The following is a 7,500-nucleotide window of genomic DNA, read 5'->3' on the forward strand; positions in this document are numbered from 1 at the left end:
GTATTTTAATGAATGCATATTTGTATGCATGTATTGGGTTGCCAACTAAGTTCCCGCCGTTTTTTTTAAATTGCAATTTTGTAAAAGGTTTAATAAAGAATAACAACTGATTAATCAATCATGTATTCACCCTTGTTTACAACTTCTTCCCAACGTTCAACAAGATTTTCAATATTTCGTTGGTAGAAATTATCCGATTTCGACTCGAAAAATTGATCCAACCAAGCTCTCAATTCTGCATCAGTATTGTACGAAACTCCGCGCATAAGATTTGAAGGAGATCGAAAGAGGTGGAAATCCGTTGGTTGCAAATCAGTAGACCACGACGGGTGTGGCAGTATTTCCCAGCCATGCGTTTGAATGGTTTCTTTGGTCATGTTGATGATAAGAGGGCTAGTGTTGTCGTGAGAGCAGAAGAAATCCATGCTGCCGATTAGGTCTTTTCTCTAGAATAGCCGTGTTGAGTCGTTTCCCCTATTGAACAGAGTTCCACGTTGACTGTTTGGTTCCGTTCTAGCAATTCGTAACAGATAATACCATCTCAGTCCCACCATACGCACAACATCGTTTTATGCGGATGAAGATCTTGTTTCGCGCGCATGGTGTCACTTGGTTACCGGGGCTAAGCCATTCCTTACGCTGCTTCATATTGATGTAGAGGCACCGTTTTTCGTCGCCTGTAACGATTCCGTAAAGAAATCGTTGCTTGTGTCCATGAGTTGAGCAGTGACGAGCAAGCAAACCAGCGGAGATTATGGCTCGTTGATTTTTGTTGTTGTCACTTAAAGCATGCGGAACCCATGATCCATACTTCTGAACCTTTCCCATAGAGTGAAGATGCTTCTCTATAACAGTGTGGGATCATTCCATTTTCTTTGCCAGTTCCCTTGTCGTTTGACGAGAATTTTCATGCAAAAGTTGGTTTAATCGCTCTTCATCGAACTCAACTAGACGGCCAGAATGAGGTGCGTTTTTGAGGTCAAAATTTTCATTATTGAACTTAACATACCAATCACGAGTGGTTCTTTCAGCTATGGCACCCTCTCCATACACAGCACAAATGTCACGAGCAGCTTTTGCGGCCTTAGAAGCTTGAGTAAAAGCAAAAAGAAGGAGGTGTCGAAAATACTCGTTTTTCTTAACTTTGACATTCCATTTCAATGAACTGAAACTAAACAAAAATTGACTAACATTAACTAGAAAAAAGAAAATAGATTCCAAAATGATTCAAAAATAGAATTCTTGGAAAAAGTACATTCCAAAATTTAAAAACACAATAAATTACAAAACTTGGCGGGAATTTAGTTGCCAACCCAATATATATGTATCTATTTTTGTACATGTATGTGAGTATGCATGTATGGATGCGTGCATGTATGTGCGTATGTATATATCTATGCATATATATTTGCATGCATGTATGTATCTTTGTATCTATGTATGTATTTTTGGTTACGCGTACATTTTAAACTTGGAGCAAAAAATTGTGTGTATGTAAAATTTCGTTTTCTTGGAAATTTACAGATTTTACATGCACACATGAAGCAGGCAAGAACAAAGATTCAAGGCTTTTTTCTCCAAATTTTAAATGCGACATTGCTTTTTGTTATATCTACATTCCACACACATAAATACATAAAAATACAAGTACGAACGTACACCCATTAACTTCCTCTTCCACACATCAAACAGGACAAGCACGCAATTCTTGCGAAAGATTGCCCAATTGCGATCATTCGTTTTAAGTAGACAATAAAAAATAACACACTCACACACACACACACACACACACACACACACACACACACACACACACACACACATATATATATGTATATATGTATATTATACATACACACACATATATATATATATATGTTATACACTGGGGGGAAATAAATATTGTTCTGTCAGAAATGGATCAGTTTGTGAACGTTTCATCGTCCACAAGTCCGCAAAAGGGAAGGATGACGTTTCCAAAATAATGTTTCATTCATAAGGACACCGATCAAAGTGTTTACAGACCTAGAGTATATTTTTTATATCGCTTAATAAAGAGATTATGTTTGTCCGACCAGAAGATCCAGTGTGACGCCTATATTGCGAAGTGCAAAGGTAGAAGTGAAACGAACGTTAAGTTTGTAATAAGCTACGACTACAGATATAATACTGGAAAGCTTAACACAAATACACACACACTCGTACAGACATGCACACATATATACAAGCACACAAACATACAGGAATATAACATGCATATATTAGAACGTATGTATCAATGTATGTATATATATGTGTGTGTATGTATATATATATATATATATATATATATATATATATATATATATGTATGTGTACGTATGTATGTATGTATATACATATATGTATGTTCATATATATATATATATATATATATATGAATGTTTGTACATATATATACATATATATATATATATATATATATATGACTTTATTTCTATTCACCCTTTAGTAAGGGCATATTTATTCTTAAATCATTTTACAACGCCTTTTCGTACGACTGTAGTTCTAAATGTTTCTATATACATCTTTATACATCTATACTTTTATACATCTACACTTTTATAATTTAATTCCATTCATCTATTTATATATGTATCTTGATTTATTTAATATATTTATGTTTTCATAGATTTTTTTAAACAGTTAACTTTTATTTTGAGTTTTCCCTGTTATAATTTGAAACAGCACGGCCAGGAGACCGTAAAGCCTTGTATAAAACAAATGGAAAAAGAGAAGGAGAAAGCAACAACAATAATTAAAAAATACTAATAAATAAATAAAGAAAAAAGAAAGAAGAGAGAGAAAAAATGAATAAAAAATTAATAAATAGAATAAAATAAAATAGACTACACACTCAATCACTCATAAAATCTTGATACTATTCTACAAGAAGTAACACTAGAGAAATGTCATGTGCTTACAAACTCAAGAAAGAGCCTCCGTTTTTTATAAAATTCATTTTATTGTAAGATCTGTTTTTTTTTTCAACTCAATATCTGCCTGGCAAAAAGTATCTAAAATGTTTGAAGCTCAGACAGTTTTTTGCAACTTTGCTTTTATATATAAAAAAATTGCTAATAATGTTAGCAAGTCAAAGATGCCATCAGTATATGTGTTTTTTCTGAGTCCGAATAGAATGAGCTGTGGGTCAAGTTTCATGTTGCGAACATGTTTGCACTTTTCATACAGCAAATCTAAGAGGCATTGCAAGAAGGCCTGTACACATTCACAATACTAGTAAAGTTGTGACACCGTCTCCACCTACCGTTGACAAAATGTGCCCACGTTGCTTTCGGCCAATTTAATCTTGAATAATAGAGAATTAGTTGCTAAAATATTGTGTATAATTCTAAACTGGAACCATCGTAATTTAGTATCTGTTGCTGTCTTTATAGGTAGTAAAAATTTTTTTGCCATTCCAGTTCAGCAAGCATACATTCTTCCCATTTGTGTTTGAATATTGAATATGTCTCAACATTGTTTAAAACATAGTAGTATCGTTTGACACCTTTCCTAACAGACATGAACTTTCGGATAGCTATATTATCCTCTAAAGGTTGGAAAGCAGGAGGTTTGCTTATTTTAAAGTTTGTTTGGTAGCTTGTAATCGCCATGATAAGCCCATTATACTGGAGAAAATTTATATTTAGTTTTTTAAAATTCTGGAATTCTTCCAGGGTACAGTAAGATCCATCTAAATTGATAAAGTCACAAATCTTGCTAACACCTGTCTCAAACCATGCAGTAATGAAGAGTATCTCTTTACCGACCCTTTGAGTAAATTGGTTTTGCTATGAATTCATTAAAAATGAATTAAGCTCCATCTTATTTGTAAACTTGTCAAAGGCAGAAATACAATCATGCCAAAACTCATTCCTGATGGTGTAAGTTTGCTCGGGAAAATGTTACCAAATACAACTAAATTTTTCAGTTTTATGGAGGAGGCATGTCATAAGTGTTTCCATTTGGATTCATCGTGAATGTCCACCAGCTTTCTCGTCCAGAATAGTTTTAAAGAGGTGACGTAAGCAAAAGCTTCGACTATACCAAGTTCACCTTCTTTAACAGGCTTACAAGCAACCACTCTTTTAATTTTATCCGGTTTTACACTCCAGAGAAATTTAAATAATATTTTGTTTAGTTCCTGGTGAAATTTACCCGGTGGAATTGGGAGAGTAAGGAAGAGGTAGTTCAATTTTGAAATTAGTAGTGATTTTATAACCGCAATTCTACCCGGTGGTGTAATTATTCTTTTCATCCATCTATTTATTATTACCTGAATTTTAAGGAATTTATTTTCAAAATTTTTTTGGCCATATCCTTTAGGTTTATTAAAAATATTACACCTAGAAGCTTGAAGTGCTTTGGGTTTCATTTTATATTTAAATTTGGTAAGTATCTGACTGGGCTATCCCTTCTTGAGCCTATCCATATCATATGAGACTTATCATAGTGAATTTTAAGTCCAGATATATCAGCGAAAAAATTCAAGATGTCTGCTATAGCTTCAAAAACTCTTGTGAATCGTCTAAAATGAACTCTGTATCATCTGCATGATGCGTCAAAAGGTACTTCCCATCATCAACTGTAATTCCTTTAATATCTTTTTTTTTTTTCTTAAAAGACCACCCAGATCCTCAATGCCAAGGATAATAATATATGGAGAGAGAGGGACGCCCTGTCTACAGACAAACTCAACAGGGAACCGAAGAAACACTGTATCGTTAATTAACAGTCAAGATCTAGCACCGTTGCACTTACGGATGTCATCACTAAAACCAAAAAATCTAGCGTTTTGTTTATAATCGGATACCTTCTCAAAATATATTAAAAACAACATTCTCGGTAAGTTATTTGATTCTGTTTTGTTCATCAGATCTTATATCAATCATACGTTGTCCCCAATGTATCTATTAGATATGACTCCTGTTTGATCAGTACTAATTAACTTTGGAAGGATAATTTTAAACCTCTCAGCAATGACAGATGAGAGCAGTTTGTAGGCAGTATTGAGAAGTGATATAGGTCTCCAGTTCTCCAAAAAACGCTTGGGAATACAGGTAATAATGCCTTGCCTCCTCTATGTCACTGACAGATAACCCTTAGCAAAGGTATAGTTGAATGACCTCAACAAAAATGGAGATAAATATTTCCAATAGAATTTATAAAAATCATAGATGAACCCATCCGAACCTGGACTTTTATTGTTCTTTGTCTTTTTCAAACATTCCAAAAGTTCATCGTGAGTTATTGGGCCTTCCAATGAGACAGAATCTCCCTCATTAAGCTTATGCAGGGTCCCTTCAGAAAAAAACGTTCATCAAGATCACAATCTTTCAGCACATGCTCCCTAGAAAAATACAAACTTTCGTAAAATGATGTTGCTTCAAGAACAATGTCCTTTATATTTTCTATAGTAAATCCATTATCTAACTGTAACTGGGCCATGCCTTTACTAACAAAATTCCTATTTTCTAGATTGCAACAATAACGGCTAACCTTCTCCCCTTCATCTATCCACTTGGCTTTTGAGTGAATTATAATACCCTTCCTTTTGGCTTTATGCATCACTTCTAATTCTTTTCTTTTTTCCTCGAATTTTTGAACGTTTACCAGATTGGTTTCTAGTTAGACCTTGTTCTTTTTTTTTACTCTAGACTTTTTAACGAATAATGCGTATGAAATAGTTTTCCTTCTGGTCTCCATCAACAGAGTTTCCAAGAACAAGTGATCATTTATAATAAATTCAATCTCAGACATATTAACTGAACAAGTATCTTTATCAGGATCTAAAGCGGTGGCGTATTGCTTAACCACGCTGCTGATGGTTTCCTTCACCGCCGAGATGTATTTGAGATCTCTTAAAAGGGAATTATTAAATTTTCAATATGTAGTTTTACGGTCTTCTTTAGAAAATTTTATTGTGATGTCTACAACAGAATGGTCTGATCTGTACCCGACATTTATTGAGGACTTACAAATAAATGAATAGAAATTCTGTGACACCAGGCAGAAGTCTAGCCTTGCTTGTCTAATAGGCCTTGAACGTATCCATGTATAGCCTTGTGTTTCTGGGTTATGACCTCTCCAAATATGTACAAGGTCAAGGTCCCCTATTATATCGATCACTTGCTTTCTAACTTTATGATTATTTATATGTTGATAATTGAAAGTATCTATAGACTGTTGCAGACAAAGATTAAAGTCCCTAACTATAACACAATGAGAGTTTCCAAAGGACTTAGTTTTATCCATCACCATATCATAAAACTGCGGATCATCTCCATTTGGACCATGCAAGTTTACTAGAGTTATTTTTCTCTCTCAAATAGCAAGGCTTAACATCAAGAGATTGCCTTTGTCATCCTTGAAACTTTAGTACATCTTATTATCAATAGTATTAGAAAATAAGATGGTTTCTCCCCTTGACTGTCCTTTGTTACTATTAAATTCTGCCTCAGCGCCCCATTCACTTCTAATGAAAGTTTTTTTTTACTTTTAAAAAGTGGGTATCTTACAGGAAGTACATTTTATATTTTTTTGCTCTCAGAAAATGCAAAACATCCTTTCTTTTTTTTATGATCATTAAGGCCCCCACAGTTGACTGAGCATCTGGTTATATTTAGATCGCCCATTTAGTATTAAAATAAATAAATAAATAAATAAATATTGGACTAACTCCCATCAAGCTTTCTAGCCCACAATACCCTTCTCTTAGAAAACAGTTTAGCCAGAGCTTTTATTTCCTTCATGACACATAACAATTTGTTTAAGTACAATTGAAACCTATTCAGATAGTATTCAAGACATGAAAATGAGGATCTGACATTCTTCATAAGAAAAATGTAGCAAATGACAGTTCCCGAGTTCAAAGCTTCCTTTCCGAAGGAGATGTGCATCAATCTTGTGTGTTTTAGCTAGGAAGGATTTGTCTGGGTGTTGTGACTTGTGGGGTATTTGAAATAAGTATAAAGATGTTTCGCAAAAGTTCTCTGTAAATGGTCCTATGTCATTTGGATGTCTTCCTTTTAAATCTATGTATGACATGTTGCCTATGTATATGAATTTCATATTTTCCGGTATGTTTGGTAGCATTTGGGCTCAATATGGCGATATGTTTTCATTTTTGCTTGTGATTTGTACTAAGTTAGTGTTGTTCGTATTGAATGCGGCTATGTTTATAACTGTATCTGCAGGTAACGGGTTAAGCCTTTAAGTTTTATGTGTGCGAGGTGTGCATAGGGTGTTTCAGTACTTTGTGAGGTAGAGTGTGTGTGTGTGGGGGGGAGTTGTTCATCCTCTTGCATCTTTTTTAACCTCCCTCCATTCATTCTCTACTTCTTCAGATGTGGTTGAAGTTGTTTTCTCAGGAGCGTCTCTTTTTTGGTTGTTTTCTCTCTCCTCGCGCTATTATTGGTGTTTGCTGTTTTATTACAGTATTGGTCGTCTCTTTTTGGG

This window comes from Octopus bimaculoides, chromosome 30 (genome assembly GCF_046866305.1).
Source record: "Octopus bimaculoides isolate indiv1 chromosome 30, ASM4686630v1, whole genome shotgun sequence".
In the NCBI taxonomy this organism is placed as follows: Eukaryota; Metazoa; Mollusca; class Cephalopoda; order Octopoda; family Octopodidae; genus Octopus; species Octopus bimaculoides.